Genomic DNA, 13,780 nt, shown 5'->3' on the forward strand with positions numbered 1-13,780 from the left:
AACACTACTGCTCTTTTGATTTGTACTGACATTACCTTCGTCCCCTTACTTTTCTAGTTGCACATTGAGTGTTCTGTGGCCCATATCTTTTGAGTAATTGGTATACAGTCTGTTCCATTTATCTCCCCCCAAATTTCCCACTTTCTCTTCCAGGTCTTAAACACCTATTGGACTCTTTACCAGAGCCTGTGCTCCTGTTGGGTGATTTTACCTGTCAGCATACCCTCTGGGGCGATGTTCTGCACACGGGGCTGCCTTCCTGAAGGGTTCGTCCTCTGTTCTTCTCTGTCTCTTCTGAATTCTAGTGAACCCACTTATGTTGACACCTGCTCTTGCACCGTCTCCTGTCTTGATCTTTCTCTCCTGCCCCTGTTCTCTTTATTTAGATTTCACATGGCGGGTTCTTCGTGACTTCCATAACGGTAACCATTTCCCCATCCTTGTCACCTTTTTCTCTTTTCACCCTTCCGTCTCCGTCCCTTGATGGCAGTTTGCCAAGGCTAACTGGAATCTATTCACCCTACATGCTACTCTTTTCGACCTCTCCGATCTGCCTCTCCCTCAAGCCATACTCCTTTTTCATCACACCATATTAGACGCTGCCCTCCGCTCTATTCCTCGCTCTACCTCCCGAGGCATGTGGAAGTGTGTTCCCTGGTGGACTGCAGGCTGTGTTTCGGCTGTCTGCTGTAAGAGCGCAGCATAGAAGTAAGACAGATGCAGACATTTGGTTGTTTGTTTTCTTTCGTTTCACAAGGCGAGTGCGGTCCGTACGGCTAAATGTGTGAGTTTGAAATCTTTTGTCTCCACCACTATGACTGATACTCCTCTGCCCCAGATCAGGAAGAAAATCTGTAAGATATCAGGTAACTTTGTTCCAGATATCTCGCCAGTTCTTCACTTCCGTGGTTCTATTGTGGCGGATCCAGTGTCGGTTGCCACCGAACTGGGTTCCCCGTTTTTCGACTCTTGGCTCCAGTTCTAGTCTTCCTCCATCTTCCCTTATTTGTAAGCACCTTCATGAATCTTGTTCCATAGATTTTCACATGCATCTCCAGCTTCTCTATAATGATCCTTTCTTTCCAAACTCCAGTCTGCCCTGACTCATTGCGGTTCTGAGCCCGCTACCTTACCTACCTCAAGGTAGGTAAGGTCGCGGGCTCAGATGGCAAAACATCTCATAATGAATGTCAACTCTCTCAATGCACATTTCAGTATATACTGAATCTGTTTAACCGTATCTGCGAGTCGTCATCTGTCCCTAAGGACTGGCTTGAGTTGGTTGTTTTTCCTATTCGGAAACCAGGGTCTCTAGGGACAGCTCCTAAGGACATCTGCCCCATTGCGCTCACGAGTTGCATCTCCATACTCTTTGAATGTATGTTCAATGTCGGTATGATGTGGTTTTTGGAACACTATTGCCACCTCTCCCATTCTCAATTTGGCTTTCGCAAGTGTCAAAACATGACTGATGTCTTGATGAACTTGGTGGTCTATATTCATACTGCTTTTGCTGCAAAGATCTCTGTTGTTGCTGTTGTCCTTTTTTGACCTGGAAAAGGCATACGACACCACCTGGAGATGGCATACTGTATTCTGTCCCAACTCTGTTACTTTGGCCTTCGTGGTAATCTTCTTCTCTTCCTACAAAGCTTCCTCTCTAATCGTTCCTTTAGAGTGAGGGTTTGTACCATTCTGCCTCTTTTCGGCAATACGAAGGTGTACCCCACAGTAGTGTTCTGAGCACTTGCTCATTTTCCTGGTTGCCCTCGATCATCTTTACTCCCTTTCCTCTGGCAACTTCTCAGCTCTCTGTCAGCGATCTTACCCTTCGATGTCGAGGTGATGAATTGCCTTTCCTCCAACTGCATCTTCAACTTGCGATTGATGCCATGTCGTCCTGGACAATCAATCATGGCATCAAGTTCTCTACAACTAAAACTTGTGCTCTGACTTTTACTCGGAAGTAGGTCATTCTTCGTCTCCCTTAGTCGCTTTATGGTAATCCCCTTTTGTGCATAGATTCTGCTAAACTTATGGGGTTATTCTTTAACACTCATTTGTCTTGGTCTCCCCATATCTCTTACCTCTGAGTTGAATGTTTTAAGGTCCCTAACTTACTTAAGGTAAGTTATACATCCTGGGGAGCTGATACGAGCACGCTCCTCTCTCGTACTGTCTAAACTCAATTATGGTTGTCGTGCTTACTCATCTGCCTCTCATTTTACTCTTTGCTGTCTTGATGCTCTGCACCATACTGGGTTATTCTTCAGCCCTGGTGCCTTGCGTTCGACTCCTACCCTAAGCCTGTATGTCGAAACTGGCATCCTGTCTCTACAGGATCGCCGTGATCGCTACTATCTTCGCTACATTGTGCAGTCCCTACAACACCCTCCTCACTTTCACTTATGTCGTACTTTTCTTTGCACACTTTTCATCACACTCACGCTCCATTTCCGACTTCTCAGATGGGTCAAAGTCTGCAGATGGTGTAGGCTACTCTGTTGTTTTTTCCTGACCACACCTATGTGTTGCCTGCCTGCAAAGACTAGCATCTTCACAGAAGAACTTCATGTTATTTTGTATGCTTTTCGTCAACTGCTTTCTTGCTGTCACTTTTCCTTTGTTGTTGTAGTTGACTCTCACAGTGCCTTTTCATGGCTCTGTAGTCATTTAATCCAGTTCGTCCTGTGGTTGTCGAAATTCAACATTGTCTGTTTCTTATCTCCAGCAGATTTAAGACAGTGGAGTTTTGCTGGGTCCCAAGCCATATTGGTGTCCTTAAATGAGTGTGCAGACTTTGTCACTAAGGAGGCTCTCTGCACTTGCCCCATCTCCTGTAGAGGTGTTCCTTATTCTGTCTTGTATCCAGTTATTCATTCTTCAATCCTTGCCCGTTAGCGGGGTTGTTGGTCTTCTGTTACTCGTGACAAACTGCGTTCTCCTAAAGGTAGCATGTCCCCTTGGCCTTCTTCCTACCACCGTAACCGGCGGTGAGAATTGGCTCTGACGATATTCCATATTAGCCATACATGTTTAATTCATAGGCACTTAATGGAGCGCCTCCCTGCTCTTTATTGTTCATATTGCATTGTCCCTCTTACGGTCGTACACATCCTTGTCGAATAACCTGACTAACAGGAGGTGCATGTGTCTTGCTTCCCGACAGTCCCTCACTTGTCCCTCGATAGAATCCTTGATGAATCAGATACCTTTGATATTTTTTTTTATTTTTTTTTTTGTTTATTTATATACAAGAAGGTACATTGGGTTAGACAGAATACATAGCACAGTATTTACAATCTTGTAAAGCCACTAGTACGCGCAGCGTTTCGGGCAGGTCCTTAATCTAACAGATAATTTTAAGTTGGTAAATTCAAGCAGAATTAATAAAATGATAACAGATACACTGCAAGAAAAAAAATGAGATGAGAGAGAATAGTAAGTATATTAAAGCACGTTGGTATATTAAAGCTCTGGTTGATTACATTGACAACTTGATTGGTAATTTAAACAAGATTAACAGACACCGTACAGCAGATTGATAGCACATATAAGACAGTAATGATCACATTGGTAAAGATGTTCGGATTGGGTATATAAAGATAGGGAGATTGGGTAGCAATAGATACAGTGCAATTTTAAAGCAACAAGGTAAAAAAAACTATGCAGGTGAGATTAGGTACTTTTTAGTTTTGTTTTTGAATGGCGCAAAAGTTGGACACCTTTTCAATTCAATAGGGAGTGAGTTCCATAGACTGGGTCCCTTTATTTGCATAGAGTGTTTACACAGATTAAGTTTGACTCTAGGGATATCAAAGGGATATTTATTTCTGGTGTGGTGATAATGGGTCCTATTACATCTGTCCAGGGAAAGTTTCAGAGCAGGATTTGCGTTTAAGAACAGGGTTTTGTAAATGTAATTGACACAAGGAAATTTGTGGAGTGAGATTATGTTTAGCATGTTAAGGGAGTTAAACAAGGGGGCTGTGTTGTCTGAAAGCAGAATTTGTTATTATTCTGATAGCAGATTTTTGCTGGGGGATATCATTTGCCTTATGTGCTTTTGTTCTTGAATTGGCATTCTTAGTGATATTTACCATTTTTTTTTTATATGCCACATAGTTAATGGTGCTTCATAGCCTTCCCGGCTTGGTGCCCTCTTTAGATAATTACTTATGTACTCTTTCTCATCTACATAAATGATATTCCAAATCTGTCTCAATTCCTCAAGCCAGTTTTATTTGCTGTTTACACATCCCTCATTTTCCTAAATCAAAAATTGGCAATATCCAGATTGGTAATAAAGTAGATGGCAAATTCCATGAAGTTCTCATTGATAACAAGCTGAATTTCCAGTGCCACATACAAAATATAGAAAAAAAATATTACAAAATCACTTGGCATTCTTTTTTAAATCAGATATTATGTACATAAAAAAATCAAATGTTTATTCAGGTAAAGTACATACATACAAGGGGTGATACAAATATTGATGAATATATAGTGTGACAGTAAAGCGTTAGTGTTCGGCTGTTTCAAAAGCTAGGGGCAGGGCCTCGTCACATAATAGAAAAAAAAAGAGAAAAGCCGGAGCTTTCGTCTGTGGTAAGGTAATGGGAAGACACACAAAACACAAGTATATAAACAATGAAATTTTAATTACTCTAGAAAAACAAGACATGAATAAAGTAAATCACATAAAATATGAAAGACAAGTCAACAAACAAAATAATATGAATAATCACTGGCAAATGAAAAGTTACGTTAAGACAAGTGAGTTACAGTAATAGCAAAATAAAGTATTAGTGGTGCTGGAATACCGGCTTCGAGCTGCCACCTCCCTTAGTACACGAAAGCCAAGGCTTAGTCTACCAGAGAGAGATGTCAACTGCTTGGAGCACTGAGATATTCTGACAATATTAGCGCACTGCAGCCCAGACGTCAACTTGTGGCGGAGGCGGAGGGCAGGTTCGACGAGACATCAGCCAATCAGCGACAGGCAGGCAGAGGATGAGCAGTTTGCTGTTTACGGCGGTGGTAGGTAGCAGGTGTCACTGTGTGCTGGGTTCGTTTTGCTCTCTGGGCAAGACGTTTGGCGATACTTAGTGGACGTATCTTCTATATTATCTTGTATATTGACGTACTTTGTAGGGAAGAGCAGGCTCAATCTCTCTTGAAAGAGATTATCGTCACAATAGATACAGCTAGTACATACAATGCCTAAAGCCACTATTACGCAAAGCGTTTCGGGCAGGAAAAACACTAAAGACTAGAACATAATACTAATTGAGATTAAAGTATAAAATGTGTTGAGAAAATATAAAAATAAAAAGAGAGGGGAACATGGCAGAAAAACAGCAAATATACAATTTGGTCGACAAACAGCAATGTTTAAAAATAACAGACATGGGTTGACATTATCGGGGTAAGGTAGGTAACAGGGAGTTAGGTAGTGCTTAGTTTTTATCTTATACTGGTTGAGAGAGGTACAGTCTTTAACATGATTGGGAAGGTCATTCCACTTTCTGGGTCCCTTGATTTGTAGAGCATTTCTAGTTTGATTAAGTCGTACTCTTGGAATATCAAAAAGGTATTTGTTTCTGGTGTGGAGCTCATGGGTTCTGTTACAACCTTCAATGAAGCTTTTAAGGTCAGGATTGGCATTACAGTTCAACATTTTATATATATATATATATATATATATATATATATATATATATATATATATATATATATATATATATATATATATATATATATGTCGTACCTAGTAGCCAGAACTCACTTCTCAGCCTACTATGCAAGGCCCGATTTGCCTAATAAGCCAAGTTTTCATGAATTAATATATTTTCTCTAATTTTTTTCTTATGAATTGATAAAGCTACCCATTTCATTATGTATGAGGTCAATTTTTTTTTATTGGAGTAAAAATTAACGTAGATATATGACCGAACCTAACCAACCCTACCTAACCTAACCTAACCTATCTCTATAGGTTAGGTTAGGTTAGGTGGCCGAAAAAGTTAGGTTAGGTTAGGTTAGGTAGGTTAGGTAGTCGAAAAAACATTAATTCATGAAAACTTAGCTTATTAGGCAAATCGGGCCTTGCATAGTAGGCTGAGAAGTGAGTTCTGGCTACTAGGTACGACATATATATATATATATATATATATATATATATATATATATATATATATATATATATATATATATATATATATATATATATATATATTTATATATAATATATATATATATATATATATATATATATATATATATATATATATATATATATATATATATATATATAATACACATGATAATATATATAATACACATGAGAGGATGTGCAGTGACTTAATATCTAACATATTCAGAGATTTGAGTATGGGTACCGAGTGATGTCTGGGGCCAGAGTTGGATATTTTCCTAATAGCAGCCTTGTGTTGAGTAATTAGAGGATGTAAAGGATTTTGGGTAGTAGAACCCCAAGCACAAATACCATAGTTAAGATAAGGATAGATGAGGGAGTAATAGAGCGTCCCCAGGGCAGGGCGAGGTCCATAATATCTGATCTTAGAAAAAATGCCAAGAGTTTTTGAAACTTTTTTTTATATATTTAGAATGTGTCACTGGAAATTCAGCTCGTGGTTAATGAGAACGCCAAGGAATTTGCCATCTATTTTGTTACAAATTTTGGTATTATTTATCCTGAGATATATTTGATTTGAGGATTTATTGCCAAACAAATTATAGAAAGTTTTGTCAATGTTGAGGGTAAGTTTGTTGGCAGTTAGCCAAAGATGGACTTTATTTAGCTCAGTATTCACTGTGACATTTAGAGCAAGGGGGTCAGGACTGGAGTAAATGAAAGTTGTGTCGTCAGCAAATAGAATTGGTTTGAGGTGTTGGGAGGCATTTGGAAGGTCATTAATGTAGATGAGAAAGAGGACAGCGCCAAGTATGCTGCCCTGAGGAACACCAATGTTGATAGGTAGGGTGGGAGAAATTGAATTATTCACAGAAACATACTGGAGTCTGTCAGTAAGGTAAGATTTGAGGTATTGCAAGAAGTGACCTCTGACTCCATAATGATGTATTTTACGAAGAAGGTTTTGGTGGTTGACAGTGTCAAAAGCCTTACGCAGGTTCACAAATAACCCAACAGAGAACTCATTTTTATCAAGAGCTGCATGTATCAAGTTAATCATACTAATAATTGCATCATTAGTACTTTCTTTGGGACTGAAGCCTTATTGACAAGAGCTAAGTATATTGTGTTTGGCTAGATAAGAGTAAAGCTGCTTGTAGATGAGTTTTTCAAATATTTTTTACATGTTTGGCAGGATTGATATAGGTCTGTAGTTGTTAACATCAGTGAGATCACCACATTTGTGGACAGGGGTTACTCTCGCTTTTTTTTAAGAATATCTGGAAAGGTTTGGAGTTCAAGTGACTTGTTGAAGAGCAATGCAATAGCAGGAGCTAAAGATCTGGAGGCTTTTTTGTAAATTAAAGTTGGTATCTCCTCAAGGTTTGATTTTGTTTTAAGCGAAAGGATTATCTCATTAACATTACAGGAATTTGCAGGTGTTAGGTACAGAAACTGTGGATACTTACCTGTAAGATAGTCCTGAACATCAGTACTGGAAGATGGAATATCATTTGCAAGGGATGACCTAATGAAAGATAAGAACCTATTGAACTCAATAGCAGTATCAGAGGCTGTAAGCTGACAATCGTTATTGGACAGGAGTATTGGTTTGTTATTTAAAGTCTTCTTTGATCCCAATATTTGTTAAATTGTGCTCCATGTTTTCTTAATGTTGCCCTTTGTTTGGGTAAATTTATCTTCGTAGTATTTAATTTTGGCTCTTCAAATTATTTTAGATAGCAATGATGAGCAATTCTTTGAAAATTTTTGCAGATGATTCCTAACCTTTACTTCTTCTCAAGGTCATGTTTTTTTTAATAGATTTAAGTATTCTCTTTGTAACCCAAGGATTATTTAGCCTTTTAGTTGTGACTTGTTTCATTAGCATAGGACAGTGGATGTTATAAAGGCTGAGAGTTTTTTGAAGAAAAGATTGCACTGCTAGGTTGATGACCCCTGTGTTACCTAATTCGGTCTCCCAGTTGACATTAGCAGCAGCAGCTATAAAATTGCCCATGGCAGTTTCATTGTGCAGCCTAAAACTTATCTCCCTTGTCTCTAGAGGTGGTTTGTTAATGTTAGGAGAAATGTTGGGTAATGGTCTGTAGTGCTATCGATGATTATCCCTGAAGTAAGCGGAGAGGTTATGTTGGTCCAGATGTGATCAAGAGCCGTGGCAGTACTATCTGTGATTCTAGTAGGTCTAGTGATTAAGGGTATGAGGAAGCAGGAATTCATACAGTTGAGGAAACTAGCAGCAGGAGGGTCCTCAGGCTCGCAGAGATCAATATTAAAGTCCCCTGTGATAATTAGATGGTTTTTGTTTAGTCTGTTATCTGTTTCCCTCACTAATATGATCACTTCAACGTCTGCTCTATTCATAGAATTATTTCTTCGATCTCTCTGTTTAGATTTATTTTCCTTTCTAAAGACAGTTGTGTCTGTTTAAGCAATTTCCGTTATTTTTTCCTTCTGTACAGTCGTTTGCGTGTTCTCTTTCTAGAGTTATCCTCTTTCTGACCCTCCTCACAGGCATGTGCTCTAAGCAAATCTAGTAGGTTTCAGCTGTCAGTGGAGCTATTCCCTGTGTGAGAGTTTTGTCGCTTAAGATGGTTTCCCAATGAATGTTTCCAAGGTCTATATTTATTTCTTCCCAGTCGATCCTCTTATTGTTGAAATTGAATTGATTGAATAAGCCTTCTAGCTTGTTGGTTCTGTTGGACTTACTACTGTTAGTAATGTTAGTTTGCACTTTAATGAGCTTATAGTGTGAGTGTGTAGAATCTGAGATTGTAATGTGTCTGATTAGTCTGGTGAGTAACGGTTGTGGTGTCAGTGTAGCCAAAAGTTTTGTTGTGTTTAAAATTATTTTTAATTAAAAACAATTTATTAGGGTGTGCTAGAGGTACACTTTACTTCACATTTAACTTTTACACTAGAATATGAGCTCATTTTGGACATTGTCAAGATGAGTGTTTATTTACCATAACTGTTGTTGTTGTCTACCTTACATGGTACAAGCAGGCGAGTTGTGGCGTTCATTTACATAATTGTGTGTTAGACTTGAGACCAAATTGATGTTTTGGATGTAATTTGATTCATTTGTTAAGAGCACGTTGTTACGGCCCTACTGGGACGCAACCGGGTTCTTTTCTGATGGTATTAGTTTTTTGGGTATCCGGCCCCAAGTTAGTAGAGACTTTCAAGGGGTGAGCTCCGTACCGCAAGTAAAATCAACGATGGAGGTACATTAAATACACATGTATACTTAATTATATATATTCCTTTCCAACCACCATATGTAAATTAAAGTCAGAAAAGGGAATTATTACTTCACAGTATTTACATCTTCGTCTTCCTCTGATAACACTGGATACTTGGCGATGCTCACTCTGGGTAGCCTTTCCTGGTTTTCTTTCTTCCCTGGCCACAGCCCAGCCTAATTACAATCCCACTGGGTACCTTGTCGTGATGGCCTACAACCACAGTCCAGCCTGTAGCTGGCAGGTACTAGTCAGCCTCGCTGTTAGGCCACGCCACGACTAATACTAGGGTTGCGAGCCCTAAGCAGGAGCCTCGTGTGACTTGCTGATCACTCTCCTCGGTCGGCACCACAGTGGGTGTTCTCTTCCACCAGCCAGCCCCGGAGACAGCGAATCCCGTCACTGCCACTCCTCAGGCAGGCTATCACACACTCAGCAGAGTTCGTCCAGGGGTGGCTCACAGCTTCTACAAAGCAGACTGGTGAAGAGACCTTGGCTGCCTTGGGTAGACTGATTCAACATACCTCACAGCCGTCCTAGGCTGACTCTGAAAGCAGACACATCAATAGTACTGGGGACACTACATGGGATCACTAGGAAACATCATTTACTAGCTTAGACACAAACGTCCACCTATTCACTCCATAGATGGCGTTCACTGTCTAAGCGCCACCTCACCAGAGGTCAGCAGCGGCTATATCATGAGCCGACTAGGACAGGCATCCAGCACTTATTGCCAAAATCTCTCGTCATCACTAGATGGCCTTGTCCATGTTGTGGGATTTTCAGGAGCGGACTCACAGATGGCGTGGACTTCACGGCTTCGTGCTCGGGCGAGAAATTTTGGTTCGTAACACACATGCCCAAAGCCCATGCTTTGGGCACACTATACAGTAATGTAATTTTGCCTCGGGTAATAAATAACAGTGATCATCATTACCCGGTTTCAGGGGATGGACGGCGTGTCAGGCCATCCTCCAAAGGTTTCACAATGTCAAGAAAACGGTAAATTTAAAGTAGTCTCTCCTACCCTACCAGAGGCTCTAAAACAGAAAACGGGACAGTACATCACTTTCTTGAGTCGCTTTCATTTTCTCGTAATTTTTTTTGCCTTGTGTGATGCATATGAGCAAAAAGTGATGCTCTTTATCGGAGGACAGGTTAGGTATTTACTCGGAGTAGAGAGAATATTATAGAGAATCTTTTTTTTTCTTTGGCAGGAACACCACTTGAATATGGCGTTACTTGTGTGGGGTGTGGCGGCGAAGTGATCTGGCCGCAGTAGTGCGACCCATCGTGGCTGTACTCATTTACGTCCAGGATGATCCCGGAAGCACCTTAGTCGGACCTTAGCATGCATCTTAGCCCGGACACAAGTTTGAACCCTCATTACAGCCTTTGTGGATTTGTTCATTAAATGTATCATGATATTGTGATTTCTGTATCACAAGTGATGTTCTTTTCCTTAAGAATGTATTCCATGATTTGTATACAGATAAAGGTTTGATTGATAACAGTTGTGTACCTCAACTTGTCTTGATAATAAACAATAAAAGTATATTTGAGTTTAAAAACTTATTATTGCTGTCAAGTTTCATAATTTCTGGAGTACAAGACGACTGGTATTGCCCCTTTTAACCCCTCTATGGTGCCTCCTTGCCGTGGTGAGGGGCTCACGTACACCTCCCTGTGACCGGTGTAGGTTGCCTTTGCCCCCTTTCCTGCCACTTTTTGGGTGGTGGACGTGCTGAAGGGCACCACGTAGGGGCCTTATGAGCCATCGGACCACCCGCTGGAGGAGTCGCCTGTGAGGGGCCGCCCTGAGTGGATGGTTGGGTGTCCAGGCTGGGGCGATAGGGGGAATGGGGTCTTAGCACCAGTGTGGGAGAATGGACGATGTAGTAGGACTCCCCTGTTGAAAAGGGGAGCACCGCTGGGGACAACGCACCCTTCCTGCACTGGCCCATGGTCAGTCTCCATGGCTGCCATGGTAGATGGTATCTCTTGGTTCCAGGTCCCAAACTTTTGATATTGTTTGCTGCATGGATGACGACACGACTTCTCTTACCCAGGCTCATGGGGTGGGTGACCAGGCCCCTTAGTCGGACCGTCCTGTAAGACCAGGATCTGTAGCCCCCGCTACAGGGCCCGGTTTAGGCCCAGACCGGACTCTTCCTTCCTGCTCCCCTTCCTCCTCTGTGGTTGGGTCAAGCCCCAAGCCTGCTGTGGTGACCGCCTCGTCCCCTTGCATGGCTTCATCCTATTGTGACTACTGCGCCTTTTGACCCATCTCTCTCTAAAGGTTCTCATCGCCGTCCCTGCCACGGCTACTCTCGTATGCTCCCTTCCCATACTAATTCGTACCATGCCTTGTTTGGTCCTGCTACATGGACTAAGTACTTTGACCTCCATCCTTTACATTCAACTCCTGACAATTTTTCCCTTCATAGGCATTTTGTAGATTCCATAGATGCCTCAGTTACCTTCGACCCCACCCGTCTTGGTACCCGTGTCGTTGCTGCTCCTCAGGATGCAGCCACCCGCTTGGCCGCCTTATCCTGCCTTGGCGAGACCCCTATTCGGGTCCTCAAAGAACAGCGGGGGGGGGGGGGGGTGTTTCTTGTGATCTCTTCTCCCCCTTTCTCTCTCTCTGCCCGTATTTTAACTTTGTTCTCTGTACCAAGGGACAGCAAAACTTTCACTTGAGCCGACCCCACGCCACATGGTCTCAAGACGATTGACCGACTTGAGATTCTACAACCCGTATGACGTGACATAGGCTTCTAGCAAAACCCTAGGGTCACCTTTACGCTGCCACCACCAGACCAACAACACTGAGCAATGATCGAGGCCTGGATCGATCATGCCAATCAATAACTTTGGGGCTTGATCCCCACTAGTAACATATGACCTTGAATCTTAGTGTGGAATAAAATCAACGGGAATTGATTCTGATTCGGTGTTTGAATCGGCGCCCAACTCAACTCGGCCTCGTGGTGACCACGTGACAAGGACAAGAGCATGGAAGCAATGAAATGGAAAATAATAAAAATGCAAAATTACTAATTAATTTATTCCAAAACTAAAAACAAAATCTAAGAAATAAGATCACTTCCTAAACTGAACACTCCCTGGCAATTAACACTCCCTGACTTTACATTTGAGGCAATGAATTGACCTACTCCCTACAAACTCTTTCAGCAACTCTACCTTCTATAGACCAGCTGGATGTTCGTGCTGTCTGGAGGCCGATGATGGAAGGCCACCTGCCCGAGCTGCTCCTCAAAACACACTGATCTCTTCCCGTCTGGTCTTCCCCAGACCAGAGCATTGTATTGTTCTGCTTAGTATCTAAGTTACTTGCCAGGCTTAAGCTTTAACAACTAACATCTGTTTCCCTGAATGATCCAGATTGGTTGAATTATTTTACTGAAGTTAAATTACACAAGCATCTTAGTTAAGAGCTATTCCCAACTACAAAATGGCTATTTGACCTTTGAGAAATAGAGGACATGGAAACTGGTGACCTGTGACCGCCAGGTCACAAGTCCGCCTTACAACCTAGTTCTGGCTCGTGACGTCACTGATGGTGACCTAAACTCCTTTTTCTAATAATTAGAATACTCTTGATATTATAAGCAGTCATACCATACATTAAAATTTGAATACAAAATGAATGAAGGCTAATTTCTCTAAATAAGTGAATACTAAAGAATGATTCATTATACGAAACTCCTGTGTAGATAACCATTCTGGATAATTCTTACAGCAAGCCTAGTTTGTTACAACCCCCCCCCCCCCCCCGCACAAGCAACTTAGTACACCTTGTTAATTTGGTAAAAATAACGAGGTTTAGTATCAAAACCCACAATAAACTCAACTCATGCCACAGACAAAAGCTACCCTAACTAAAAAAATTTGACAATCCTTAGATTGTCCAACATCATAATAAACATGTTCAAATTCATAAAGGTCTCGGCTGTCAACTGACAGCAATCCTCTAACATCAGGAAACCTACCTAAATAAACATTTGATTTGATTTGATTTGATTTGAAAACATAAAGTTATATTTTCAGACTGAACTTTCAGTCATCCGGGAGCGTACTTCTGAACTCTACTAAGGTCACATCCGTGTACTATCCACTCCCCAATCAATGTCAACCCTGACATGCTAAGGAACACAACTAATGTTTATTACATGTATCTAAAATATATATATATATATAAATTTCTCCTATAACTATATCACAGGTTTCAGCTGACTGTACAGCCAAGTGTTCGGACTCTCTGTAAGAGTGTCAATGTTTATATTGGTCCGCCTCTCCTGTGTTCAAACATTCTGAAAAAAAAAACATA

The 13,780-nt window shown here is 41.2% G+C and overlaps 1 protein-coding gene across 1 annotated transcript in view; it reads left to right on the plus strand.

Annotated features, from left to right (window-relative positions):
- LOC138364929 (gastrula zinc finger protein XlCGF57.1-like) overlaps window positions 1-10,981 on the plus strand; it is a 28,263-nt gene extending 17,282 nt beyond the window's left edge. Inside the window, exon 2 of the mRNA XM_069325014.1 lies at window positions 10,644-10,981. The gene's annotated coding sequence lies outside the window, so the exon portion shown is untranslated. The remainder of the gene's footprint in view (window positions 1-10,643) is intronic.
- Window positions 10,982-13,780: the final 2,799 nt, after the last annotated feature.

Source organism: Procambarus clarkii, chromosome 15 (assembly GCF_040958095.1).
Source record: "Procambarus clarkii isolate CNS0578487 chromosome 15, FALCON_Pclarkii_2.0, whole genome shotgun sequence".
NCBI lineage: Eukaryota > Metazoa > Arthropoda > Malacostraca > Decapoda > Cambaridae > Procambarus > Procambarus clarkii.